The sequence below is a fragment of the Uloborus diversus genome, chromosome 1, assembly GCF_026930045.1.
Source record: "Uloborus diversus isolate 005 chromosome 1, Udiv.v.3.1, whole genome shotgun sequence".
NCBI lineage: Eukaryota > Metazoa > Arthropoda > Arachnida > Araneae > Uloboridae > Uloborus > Uloborus diversus.
In genome coordinates, this window is record NC_072731.1 from 143,915,310 (window position 1) to 143,930,104 (window position 14,795).

The following is a 14,795-nucleotide window of genomic DNA, read 5'->3' on the forward strand; positions in this document are numbered from 1 at the left end:
CTTCGAACATGGAACAAAAAAAGCCCATAACTCGTTTTTCATACAACTTAGAACTTTCTAACAGATGCCATCTTCAGCAGAAAAATAAGAGCTTTCGATGGACACATAATTTTAATATGTGCACGTATTTTTTAACCGTCATATTGGGGCATTTATGCGAAAATTTGGACAAATTAGAATAAAAAAGGAACTATCAATCGGATTTTTATCGAACTGGTCTACAAACCTCCCCAGTACCAAAAATAACAAACGGTGAAAATTTCAGCCAGATCTGCCGGGTAGTTTCTGAGATCTTAGGGAACAAATTTACCAAAGTCCATTTTTATATATATAGATATAAATTTTTTTTGACCTCAAACCTATGCGACTTTTTTTTTTTTTTTTTTTTTCGCCCTTTGAGAATCAAGGTTGACGGCCTCTTGAAGGACCCAGACCGCCCTGTCCCCTATAAAGATAAAAGGGGTACTAGGTACTCTTATTTAACTGTAGCTTAAACTCTCATAGCTATTGTTGAAGTCATTTTAGTATATGTTCTAAAATTTTGGAATTTATCGTGAATGCCACTTCTTTTCTTAATGACGATTGATATTATATGAAACTCTGTGCAACACGTGGAGATACAAAATAACATTTGAAGAAATTATTCCCCCCCCCCCCTTATCTACTAAGCTTCTTTGGTAGAACATTTTTAAGTTCTGAAAAATGAAGTGGAGGCTGTTGATAGAATCAGTTTACACTAATTTTGTAAAGGCTGCTCCAAAAAGAAATTTTAAAGCATTGTCATTAAACCAAAAATGTAATGTCAATTTTGTTGAAGTCACGCCGGGGTCTCTAGAATTCTGAAACTTTTTTATACTAACAGCTCAAGAGCTGGTTTAAAATAGTGACTAATAATCTGGCTTTATGTCTTACAATGAGTGTTGAAGGATCAACACATAAACACACCACATCGAGAAAATTAATCAAAACCATTTAAGTCGGCTCTGAGTCCTTAGAGTAATTAATTATTAAACAATTTATATTTTTATGAAGATCATCTTTTATAAATTTAAGTTTTGTAGCTACGAAATGATCGACGAAAACCTGTTCGTATAGTATAGACAGTAGAAAGTGTTACGATCATTCAAAAAAATTGCCCCTTATCTTTACTTACTAGCGGTACCTGCACGGCTTTGCCCGTACGAGAAAAATTAAAAGATCATTTGGTTCGCCTGTATACACTCTATAACAAAACTAGTATGTTGTGGCCATCACGAAACTTTCTTCTATATTTTTCTCGTTTTTTTTCTCTGATCCCTCCCCATGCTTGACGAGGAAGCAATATTCCCAACAAAAACAAAATTACACATGCAAAAACTTGACGACGATCCCAATGTCTGAAGTATTGCAAAAGCAAAGCAAAGAGCGAAAATTGAAAGTTATTTTAAAAGCCTTGCTTGAATTAATTACAAATATTTTATTTATTAACAAACATAAGATGGCAACAGTTAAAAATTTTAAATCATTGAGATAATATTTCCGATCATTTCTATACAATTAAAATCACGAGAAATACGCAGACGACAATCTATTACGATTTATCTTTCTTATTGTTGCATTAATAAAGCTATTTTTATTCGGAAAAAAAAAAAAAAAAAAAAAAAATCAATACCTCTTGGAGCGATTGGCGTCAAAATTGAACCAAAGCCTGTTTACATATGGATTCACATATATTCCAAATTTCAACCAGAAAGTAACATTACTTCTTGAGATAGGGCACTCACAATGGAAAAAAAGAACGAGCGATTGCGCTACCCCCTTTTTAGCTCTTGATACCAAAATAAAATCAGCTTTTATGCCTACTAAGGGCTACTTGCCGATAAATTTTTCTTTCATTCCGTTCATTATTTTTTGAGATACAGCATTCACAATTGACGACAAAAAACGTTCTATAGCTCAACCCCCGTTTGAGTTATTGACACCAAAATTGAATCAGCACCTGTTCCTGTTATTGGCAACATATGGACCAAATTTCTTTTGATTCCGCCAGTTACTTCCTGAGGAATAGCAAGCACGCGTAACTCAAAAAAACGTCCCATTGCTCCACCCCCCCTTGGAAGAATTCGCGCCAAAAACCAATGGGCTCAAGTTCACATAGGGGCACATATGTGTACCAAATTTCGTTCGATTTCATGCGGTAGTTTTTGCTGTAGAGCGGCCACAAAAAGCTGGTCACACACAGACGTGACAGACACAAATACACACACACATACAGACAGACAGACATTTTCCAAAAATAGTCGAAATGGACTCAGCACACCTCAAAACGTTCAAATCCTTCGAAATTCGAAAATTTGCACGAATCCAATACTTTCTTCTATATATTAGATATAGAAGAAAGTAAAAATCGACGCACCAAGAAGCAATGATCCGATTGCTTTGAAATTTTGTATACATAAATGTTTTGATCAGATATGCAAATGATTAAAATTTGGTGTCCAATGAATGAATAGTTTGATCTCCAGCGCATCGAAACTGCGCTTAAAGCAGATGTATATAAAGAGCAGTTCTTCAACAGTTGTTACAACTTTCGGTTTGATTGCGATTCAGATTACCTTTCAACAACTTAATTATGCCTCGCCGCGTGGTTCGTGTTCATTACGAGCAACTGTCAGAGTTTAAAAGAGGTCGTATCATTGGATTGAAAGAGGCCGGTTGGTCAAGTCGGAGAATCGCTCGTCATTTCAGTCGAAGCGATGCGGCGATTCGAAGATGCTGGCAAGGATGGGTGGAAAATGGCAGAGTTCAGCGTCAGGATGGTAGCGGTCGACTTAGGGTCACAACAGATCGTGATGACAGAATGATTGTCGATCACCTGTCACAGCGCTTTCTTCATCTCTATGAACCATCAGACATTCAACCCAAACACCAGTGTCCATCATGACCATTTACAGACGGTTGGGACAACGAAATTTACGCTCGCGCCGACCATTACGCCTCCTTCCACTGACGCCTAAACACTGCCGAGCCAGATTACAGTAGTGCATGGCTCGATCAGGTTGGAAAGGTGCCGACTGGGGATGTATAATCTTCAGCGACGAATCCCGCTACCAGATGTGTCATAGTGTTGCCAGATGGTCAAATCCAGATTTCCCCAATTCCCTTCCAATTTTTCCCCCAAAAAGTGATGTTTTCTACCAAAATTCCCCAAATTCAAAAATTATTTTTCCACTAATATTTTCAGAAAATGAATTGGGGGATATCCTCTAATATTTTTGTCTCTTTCAAAAAAAAAAAAATAGCATGGAGGAGCAAATTACCATAACAGGACGAGCAAATTAACACAGCATATTGACGAGAAATTCATCATCCATTATTTGTAAATATACAGCGAACCAAATGACCTTTTAATTTTTCTACTACGGGCAAAGCCGTGCGAGTACCGCTAGTAGTGTATAAAACTACCACACCTGTTCCATAACGAATGCCTTATTAATTATGGTTTATTATGGCGAAAAAGATAAAAAAAAATTCGTAATACTTTCAAAAATACATATTGAATAAGAATATAAGACATTTAAAAAAAATTGCAAAGGAACTGAGATCCCACGCATTAAATTTGAATAGAAAGGGGTAAAAACATCACTATTTGCATTTCAATCATAATGAAAACATTATTAGTACTTTCTTTATAAATATGAAAAAATATCTTGAAACTTTAACCAACACTAAGTGATACTTTAAAAATACATTTTAAGTTTAGCTGCAAAATACATTTTTATAAACCTTTCTTTCGTTCAAAAATAAATTTAAGCACTTTTTATATCTAAACTATAAAAAATATTTTCCTTTTTTTTTTTTTTTTTTTGCAAAGTTAAAACACAAAATTTAAAAAAGGAATAAAATTAAATGGAATTTAAACAATAGAAAATAATAAAAGAGAAAAGGAACGTAAAAGAACGAAAGAAAGAGATTTGTCGAAATTTATCGCCAATAAAGCGAAAAACTTTCAAGAGAAAACCGACACACACCCCGCTTGCAGGTAACATTGTTCGTTTAACTATAGTGCCTAGAAAGAGGCACTACACTGTAAAAAAAATTCGGAAACGTTTCTGAGTATATCGTGCAGCTGCGGTTCATGAAATTTTCAAAAACGTTTCTGAGTATTTCGGAATTCTCTTTCTGTAATGTCCGGAAACGTGTCTGAGTATTTCGGAATCCTCTTTCTGTAATGTCCAGAAACGTGTCTGAGTATTTCAGAATCCTCTTTCTATAATTTCCAGAAATGTTTCTGAGTATTTTGGAATCATCTTTCTGTAATTTTCAGAAACGTTTCTGAGTATTTCGGAATCCTCTTTCCGTAATTTCCAGAAATGTTTCTGAGTATTCTGTGCAGCTGTGGTTCATGAAAGTTTCGAAAACGTTTCCGAGTATTTCGGAATTCTCCAAACAATTTTCAAAAACGTTTCTGAGAATTTCGGAATCCTTTTTCCGTGATTTTTTCGAAAAAATAATTCTTTACTATAGTATTGCATGCCATATCAGTTTCAATTCTTTCATATCTAAGAGCAATGAAACAAGCAATTTTAGAATCATTCGTGGATTTTTTTTTTCTGAATTTCTAATGACAAATAGCATGGTTAACAGCATAACATATGCACAGTTATAAATTTTTGAAAATTTATGAAATAATATAGTAGTTTCATTCATAATCACAAAATCGTCGGGGGAGGGAAGGGGAGTACTTTCTCAAGAGTGGGATTGTTTGTTAAACAATATTAAACTTCAGTTTTTCTCTCAATATTTTCAAGACAAAATTATCAACATATTGTATTTTTAATGCAGAACTTAAAAACATATCTTGTATCAAACTTGATAGCTTTTATTTTCGGATAAAATTTGACAGAACATACCTACACTTTGCGTTCCGAAATTCGCTCACGTCAAGTCAATTTCTTTGACGAACAAAGTGTACCGAAAAGTACCAACAGAGAAATTGATGAATTTAAATATGACACCAAAGTCCCCCTGCTGGAACCATTCGGGTTTATTCTTCTGTTCTTGCCCTTTTCCAGTTTATCACAAATATAGATACTTATTCAAAATAGGTTACTGAGGAAATGTTATTTTCGGAACTAATGTCAAGGAATTTTTTTATTGTTAACCACATTTAACAAAATGAATAAGCAGATGAATTAATTTCATAACTATGTTCTTACTAATAGATAACATGGTCATTTTCTAATGGTATAAATATTTTTAAATGATTGAATAAATTATAATAAAAAAAGATAAATTATACCGGCACATTTTTTGTGAAGCATATTACAATACTAGAAAATATTTGCATTACCATATTTCTAATGAATTAAACAATTGATTTTTTTTCTTTTTGAACCAAAATGTATGTACATCCAAGTATTTCGAAATAACTTTTCTGTGATTGCTTCTCAAATATAAATCTTACTTCTTTTGCGTAATTAATCAGTTTCAGTTAGTTACAACAAATAGTACACCGCGCACATAGGTATATGTAGGATAACTTTAAATTAATTCGATAAACCCAAAAACAGTTACAATTGAAGCCTCATCAAATGCAAATCAACAAAAATATAAATGTATATAACAACATGTTTTAAAATATTCATTAATACTTACAAGTGAACATGAGCGGAAGAAAATCTAATTACCTCCATTACAACTGAATAAGTAATCCAAAGGGTTTCGTTTCATTAAGTATAAACACGGGTGTTGAAACTATTCACGCTTGAACACACAATATATATCTAATTATGGTCGCATTGGAAATTGTAAAGAAGCAAATGGTTATTAACTGACTTAATAGCTGCGTACATCGTCTAAAAAATCAAGGGCAGTCCAAAATGCAAAGGCGTAAAATTAGTTTCGACACATTTTACTACTCTCTAGACATGAAATAACAAGCAATCCAATGCTAAACAGTTGGTGACTGCAGCAACCATAGATAAGAAAAAAAGAAGTTCTCGTTATTTCCGACTCATTGGCGCCTGGTTGGAAGGATGAAATAGGTTTCGAAGCGTTGCGTCATCACTTCCGCTTCTAGATATCTTGAAATAACAAAAAGCTTTCTGAATATTGAGGAGTTCGCTATTGGATGAAGGATTCCTACTATTTCGGAAACGTTTCCGATATATCCAGAAACGTTTCCGAAATTTGTTACAGTGTATAGTTAAACGCTCTTTCTAGGCAGTATAGTTTAACTCCTCGCGTTTCTTCTCATCTTCCCGGAAAAAGTCAAATATCATCATCGAAGTCGCTTCAGGAAGATTATTGGACTGTGCTCGCACGAATCCAGCCTCCATTGTGTATTTAACGGATGCATTAATCGATTTCAAGGCTTTAAATGCGGAGCGTACTCTGTGCTCGTAGTCTTAACACGGAACCTCCATCGGAGCGAGTTTCCCCGTGGGTTTCCCTACTGTCATGTGACGTCACCTCAAGGCGCGCTTTTTTGCGCGTGGGATTTTAAAAAATTCATTAAAAATCGGTCGTCGTGTTTTAAAATACGGCGTCGGTGAATTTCAGGGTTTTAAGGGTCTGGTAACAATATGTAATAGTCAAAATATAAATATTTAATAGGTTGCAACTTCTTGAAATCCGCGAATAGCTAGTGAAAATAAAAATGTATTACTTTTAAAGTTGTAGTTAAATTTGTTAAATAAAAATATCATTTCACCTAACATAATCGGTGTGAAAATACCAGGGTAACGGCACCAGTCTTTTGCAATAATTCAGACATTGGGATGGTCGTCAAGTTTTTGAATTTTGTTTTTGTTGGGAATATTGCTTCCTCGTCAAGCATGGGGAGGGATCAGAAAAAAAAAAGAAAAATATAGAAGAAAGTTTCGTGATGGCCACAACATACTAGTTTAGTTAATGTAATGATGTTAAATCAAAGAAAATGAGTTTCTATGAGTGTGGGAAAATGTTCCTTAGGGGCTATTTTTTGTCTTGCAGGAGGAATTCGTACGTGAACTTTTAGATGCCTTACGTCATGGTACATTTACTCGGAATCCCAACGCTTCTGATAGAATCAACGATTTTGCAGAAACTGTGAAGCGTAGATTAGATGAGCTGACCGATACTTTGGACGAAAGAGGCCTTAGTTACTACAGCGGTGCAGTTGAGCTAGTGGAATCTCTGAAAGCTAAACTGGAAGGAGCTATGGAAAACCGGAGAATGGCCCGAACCACGGGCATGCTCGGAAACATCATGAGAATAGGAGGACAATTGGGTTATGCTACAACTGTCGGACAAGTTGTATTCTGGAGCGGACTACTTGCGAGCACTCTAAGTGACTATATAGCTCACTCGGAGGGAAAGGACATTGAGGCCCTTTCATCAGAAATTAGAGGGATATTAGAAAGAGACCGCGGGTCGTTCAGGCTTGTAGCAATTGCGATTACTAGGCTAGATGAAGCCATTGAATCTGAAACTGGATACTCACCCTACGATGAAAAGTTCCAGGAGTTTCTCAGAAAGGCTGCTGAAGCCCCAGAAAGGGCTGAGAATTGGGTTGCATGCGAAGTTGAAAACCCCGAGCATAGAACGAATCTCGTCGAGATAGCCAGAAATCGCAACTTGTTGGTAATTTTGAACAACGTTATCGAGGGCTGTCGAAGGCATGATGTGTTACTCCTCACTGCAGTAACGAATTTTTTGACCGCTGCTAGTTTTGTAGAGTGTACTCCTGATGTATGTGCTGCAATTCAAGTGGGAGAGCTCGCAGTTCGAGGTCTAAATTTGTACATTGAACATAAAAAAGACCAATTAACTTTGACGGAATTCGAGCAGGGCATATCACGCATGCGCACACAATTCGAAGCTTTGAAGAAGATCTATCCGGATTTATGAACTTGTGAATGCAAGTGAAGCGGCTCGACAGCATCTTTTGGGGAGGCAAATTCAACCTATTTCAATGATTTTTTTTTTCCTCTTTGTTGAAACTCAACCTTGAAAGAAGATGGGCGGGGTGGCAGTTTTAAGATTTTCCTCAGCTGAGGAAAATCGTAAATCCGACACTTGAGCTGACTCCCCAAGATTAGATTTTTTAAGTCAATGTATGAATCAGAGAGATTTTTTTTTCTCTAGGGGTTTCAAGTCTTTGTTCAGCCATTACCTACTGATCTGAATAAGTTAAAATAACGAATGACGGCAACAATAAATTCCATTGGTCCTGAAATGCTTCAACGTGTTTGGGAACAATTCTCCCATTATTTAGTTGTTGCCCGTAGCCACATTGAACACATGCAACCAGGGCCCGATCAAGCCAAACTGGTGCCCTGGTCCGGAGTAGAACAGGGTGGCGACAGATCAGGGAGAAGTCAGGGAACTTTATTAATCAGGGGAAATATCAGGGAATTTTGAAAAAATCAGGGAAAATTGATTTTATGAAGAAAAATTTTTCTTTTTTACTTTATAAAATTAAGTACTTTAATTCCCTACGCATTTTCCACCAATTATCTGTAAAAAAAGTAAAATTAATGAGGTACGATTATATACTGCTACATATTTGTGCATCTTTTTTCCTCAACGTCAAAGTATTGAACCTTACTTATTAACCACAGGATGAACTTCCTAAGATTGCTTCTGTGTCTGTTAGGTTGTTTATTTTACCTAGCTTGAAATTTCCTTCTACGCTTCAATGCTACGTAAAATAAACAACTATACAGGCATAGAGGAAGCCTTCATTAATGTCTTAGCTCCTTTGCCTTTATTCCATTGTCTCGTACTGTAATCACGATTTCAAAAGAAATCTTTGGTTTTTGAATTAACACTATAAAAACTTAAAAGTTATTACTTCTTCGGGTTTTTAATTTAATTACTAAAATTGAACTTTCAATAAAAAAAATTTTTTTTTTTTGCCGTTATACTATTTGTTGTCACCGCAGATTATAAAGGTTTTCTTTTCTTCAGACTTAAGTAATTCTTTAATTTTATAACCAAGTTGTATTCTTCTTTTATATATTTGAAAATTAACTAATTGCCTTTTTTTCTTTTCTTTTCTTTTTTTTTTTTTTTTTTGCATTTCAAAGTTGTTTGTTACAAAAGCAATCTAAGATTTCTTTTTGTTACATACTGAAATCATTTGACATAGAGTTAACTTGTGTACTTAAGTAAATATCTTTATTTTTTTGTTGTTAAAATGCTGTATTCATTCATTAAAACCTATGTTTTTGATTAGAGAAAAGCTCCCTATGAATGGATGTTAAATGGTTTCACCTGTTTTGCATAAATATGCCAATAAGTTACAAAAGAATAACTACATTACTTCTATTCTTTCACTATTACTTGTTATTCTTGCAACAATTAGTATACTGTTTGAAAACTTAGTTCAAAATAATTTCAATTACTTTTTAGTTCTATCATAAATACACATATGTTTTTAAGAGTAATTTTAATAGTTTCTTAAAATTCTTATGCTAAGTGGTTTCTGGAAGCAAAGTTTTTTTTTTTTAATTTTCTATAATCATTCCATTTGTATAAAAATTTAATATACTGTTTGTAGGTCCACCCCCCTCCAAAAAAATTGTCTTTTTTTTAAACCATTTTATTAAAAAAGTAGCATCTTTTTAAAATATATCTTTAGTTCAACAACTTTACACAACTTAAAACGTTTAAAATATTGCATTTTATACAAACATACAATGGATTTCAAGTAGAGCAAAGAAAGTAAACCATTATCATTGGTAACTTAAATCAGGGAAATTTGGTGAACTTAATCAGGGAAAACTCGGGGAACTTTTTTTCACAGTTCCTGTCGCCACCCTGTAGAAGTTGGTGCCCCCCCCCCCCCAAATGAGAAAATCCACACAATTTTAAAGTCAATGTTTCATACTAGAAACCTAATATAGTAGAAACTACATTTTAAAGAAACATTACCACATTTAAAAGGAACCCTGGGATTTGAATGCCAAACACTTGATAGTCACCATAATTCAACCCCATTCACAGTTAAAATTAATTGCCTTACCTTAAGGCGAAAAAGAGTTTAAAAACAGTTTAAAACTGCAAAAAAAAAAAAAACTCTTACTAATTCTGACATAAAGCTTTAAAAAGGCTTCTTTCTGGCTTTAACAGAGGCAAATGTGTCAATCAAATAATTGAAATCTAAGTTTGATGTCACAGAATTTTTAATGGTTAATAAGGAAAACGCCTGTAAATTATCCTGAGAAACGCAGCTTCTCAAATGATTTTTGACTCTTTTCAAAAATAAAACGGAACGTTGAACAGTTGCTGATAGGCAAGGTAAGAAGAAGCTGTAGGGCTAAATCCACATCCGTAAATGTATGTGTAATGTTTAGTGATCTTGTCCTTTTTTTTTCCTTTTTTCCCTTCTCCAGGAGAAGGGTTACCTTTTCCAAAAATCTGAAAGTATGTTAATTCTTCTGGAAAATGTTCATCTATGTCATCCGAGTAATTTTTTTTTAATTAATTCCTGAGCTAGGGGATTTTTTTTTAACTTTATGAGTTTTTGAGCTGATTTTTAAAAAGTAAAATGAGCTTTAAAAAAAAAGGAAGTAAGTGAATTTAGGCTAGGCTATTTTGGTGCCCCTAAATTTGTGGTGTCCAGGTCCACGGACTCGCCGGACCGTGCGTTAATCAGGCCCTGAATGCAACGTACAAAATAAAATGTACCCATTGAAAAATTTTAACCATTGAGAAGAGATAAAAGGGAGGGAGTGAAGACTTTCATTCATGAAACCCAGATCCCAAGTCACGTGATAGATTTTAAAGCAAAGTATTAGAAGAAGTCAGGTTTCTTTAGCTTGTTTCACGCAAAACGTGCCAGCATTCGTCGGTGTTGAGTCACGTGACCTGGGATCCTTGGGTCACCTTTTACTAAGTCAATGATTGGACTTGCTACCTCCATTTTAATTCCTGCTGTAAGCTTCTAACGCGTAAAATAAAACTTGACTGTGAGCATAATTTTGTGTATTACGTAGTTTGCTTTTTTTGTACTATTCCTTAATAAAATATATAATCTTGAAACAAATACATTCTTTTTAAAACATTCTGTATTTTGAAAGATTTTTAATAAACATACCAATTACTTAATGATCATTAGACTTTTGTTTTAAATAATTACTTTGTACCTAATGAAGAAAAAGCGAGCCTAATTCTTTGTATGCATCTATCTATGTAAGTCATTGCTACTCCTGATGAACGACAGGGAACGGAACATCGATCCAGTTATCAACAGGTTCGTATATATATATTTTTTTTTGCTACGTGCTTGATTAGGTTGTATGATTATACGATTTTAATAAACAGAAATATTAATTAAAAACTTTTTTTTTCGCCCTCCGTTCTTCCTTCGAAATTGACTGGTAGTTCGTTTTTCCTTTCATCTTTTTCGCTTCTTCCTTCATTCCTTTTCAAGGCCATATCGCTGGCAGTTGCCTGTTTTCTGAAACATTTTTTTTTTTTTCCTTTTTATGTAACTATAGAAAAAGTAAGTTCAAATCTGTATGTCAGTGCAAAACATGGTAAATATTAGTGATGTGCCGGATCGTCAAAAAAGTAGATCCACGGATCCGGATAAGGATCATTAGTGTCAAGATCCACGGATACTGATCTCAATTTTTTTCCCCCAATTCAACTATCTAAGTAGGGTCTGGCGGGGGAAAGGGAGTAAAGTGGTCATACGTCAAATAAATGGCTATAGCTTGGAAATAAATGTTCGAATGAATGGGAAAATTTTATTTTAGAGTAGGGCAGTTAGAAACTACATTTTGAATACAACATTTTACAACTGGAAAAATTTTATTTGGTGAAAAAAATATTTTGAGTGAATATGAAAAATTTTAAAATCTAAACACCTATTTTAACCTCCTTGGGAAATTTTGTTTGTTAGAATTAGGAACAGATTGACTGCACAGGAAGCTTCCTACATGTTTCAAGAACTCTTATTTATTAGTAGTTAGCTGAATTTATTTTAGGTAATTTTTTAGAACAATTTAAGTAAAATGGGGTAAACTGGTCATAATATTAGGCTTAACGAATATTGTTCTTCTAATATCACTTAATCTTTAAGTATAAGGCAGATACAGATTAAATATTAGTTTTACTTAATATGTATTGTTTTTACAGTAAACGGGGTTAAATATACGAGTATATGCGTACATATACGCATAAATGCTCGTGTAGGCACGTACATAGGCGAATTCACATAAATGCGCCAATAAATACGTATATGGGTATGTCCAAGTATTTTTTATCCATACAGCTATACATTCTACTATACACGTATATGCTCGCTTATACTCATATATACATGAAAACTTATATACTCAGGTAGACACGTAATATACGCGGTCGTACTCGAGTAGACATTTACATACAAGCATAAGAAATACAAGTATACAGGGTGAGTTTAAACTCTTGAGAAAATTATTAAAATGTGTTAGAAGGGAGGATAAGAAGCAAGAATCATAAGGAACATTTGGTCACAAACACAATGCTGACGCGCTACATGCACGCAAAGCCAGAAACTGATGGATGCAAAAAAAGTCACAAATTTATTACACAAAGACAATTTTACACAACATTTTAGGTCTCAAGAAAGTTTTAAAGCAATTGATGAAATTTGCGGCCTGGAGCTGTAATAAATGTGCGTCGCAATCACAAAGCACTCTCTGTTGCAAAAATGAGACTTTTGAAAAACTTTCATCAGCCGCTGCGCCTTTGTTGCGATGCTACTACAGGCCGTAACTTTTAACAACTGCTCTAAATATTTCTTAAAAACTAAAATATTAGATAAAATCATCTTAGTGCAACAAATTTGTGCCCTGCTTTGCATCCATCAGTTTCTGGCTTTTTGTGCATGTAGCGCGTCAGTGATTATAACTTCCTTATGATTCTTCACACCCCTTTGATTTTTGCCCAAGAGCTAAAATTCACTCTGTAGTTCGACATGTATATAAGCGTATATTCTCGTGTATACACACATGTACTGGTGTATGCATGTAAATGTACGTATATACGTCTATACAGGTATATGATCTGTTTACGCGTATACATGCATATATACTCGTGCTTCCATATATATACGTGAGTCGATATGTACTCAAAGATGCACTGGATGTATCCCCGAATTAACTCGTGTAACCCGTATATGTATGTACACTTATATATGCGTATATACGTATACTTTACACATATATACTCAAGCATGCACGTATTTTCTTGAGATGCAAGTGCATACGTGCATATGATGTTCGTTTATACGCGTATATACTCATATACACACGACACGTGTATACACGTGACACGTATGTACTCATGTAGACACGTATACACTCCTGTAGGTAATCACGTATACATGCTTATGTACTCGTATATATACTTATATACTCGTACAGGGGCGCCGACTTGCAAAAATTATTGAGGGGGCTAGACATCACCGGGGGCTTAGGGGGTTATGTACTTCCACGGAGGTTCCCCCCCCCCCCCTCCAATAAAGGTCAGATTTTTGTTCCTTGAAAATGCCAATTTACATATTTTCTGGTGTGTATAATTTAAACAAACAAATGTGACATGGCGTTTTCAAAGTAAGTTCACGCTATCATTATTCATTCCACTCGTTTTCAGTTAACCTGCTTACTACCGCAATAATTATTTGTTTTAACTTGTTACTGAATGTATTTTACAAGAAAAGCTATCTTCAAAGAAAGAAAATAAAAGTTAAATTTATGAGTTTAGAAAGCATAATATAACTAATAATTTTCTTGATTTATTGGGGGGGGGGGCTCTGCCCCCTCAAAAATATTTTTGAGGGGGCTTGGGCCCCCTCAGGCCCCATGGAGTCGGCGCCACTGTACTCGTATATACTCGTATATACTTGAGTAGGCACGTGCATACATATATCTGATGTATACATGTATCTGCTCATGTAAGAACGTGTTTACTTGTATATAACACAACACGAATATATTCGTACACACATGTACTCGTGAATATATTTGTAACTATAAAAACAACAGAAATATACAAATTTTAGGGTTATTTATAATGATTTTGCATCTATTTTTAACTATGACCACTTTACCCCATGCTATGACCACTTTCCCCCACCCCATGGGGTAAAGTAGTCATAAAAACTTAGGAAAAAGAAAGTGCTATAAAACTACTAAAATCAATGTTTTTCTTCCTAAAATTCAATGGACCGTGTTCTTTAATAATGTAATGTAAAATAACAATAAAAAAAATAAAGTGTTTAAAGAATTTGTTGTATTTATTATCCACCGGAAGTTGAAAACCTGCGATTTTGTGACCACTTTACCCCACCAGACCCTATTTAATTTGTTACGGAAGGTATTCCCGTCAGAATAATAACACTGCTTCTTCAAAAAATGTCATCTACGGCGAAAATATAATCAAGACTATGATTTACTCTCTTTAAAGAAATCTCCGTTAAAATTGAGGGAGAGTTGGAAGGAACGGGTCGACGCTGCATTAATGCTTAAATAGAAAGTGAAAAATTATTTCTAGCTTGCTCGGTAGACGTAGTATACAGGAGCAAGAGGTAAAGCTGCTACTGGATAAGCTAGAAATAATTTTTCGCATTTTTTTTTTCAGCATAAATGCAGCGCTGACCCATTCTACCCAACTTACTCCGACCGACAGAATAACAGAGCCGGGAAGACCTTTACAAACAGTAAATAGAGAATTTAGTCTCACTGTTTTTGAAGAATGCCGAGAAAAATTAAAATGAAGAATATAACAGAAACCTCAAATCAATAACAAAAACTAATATTAAACTATAAATTAAAAAA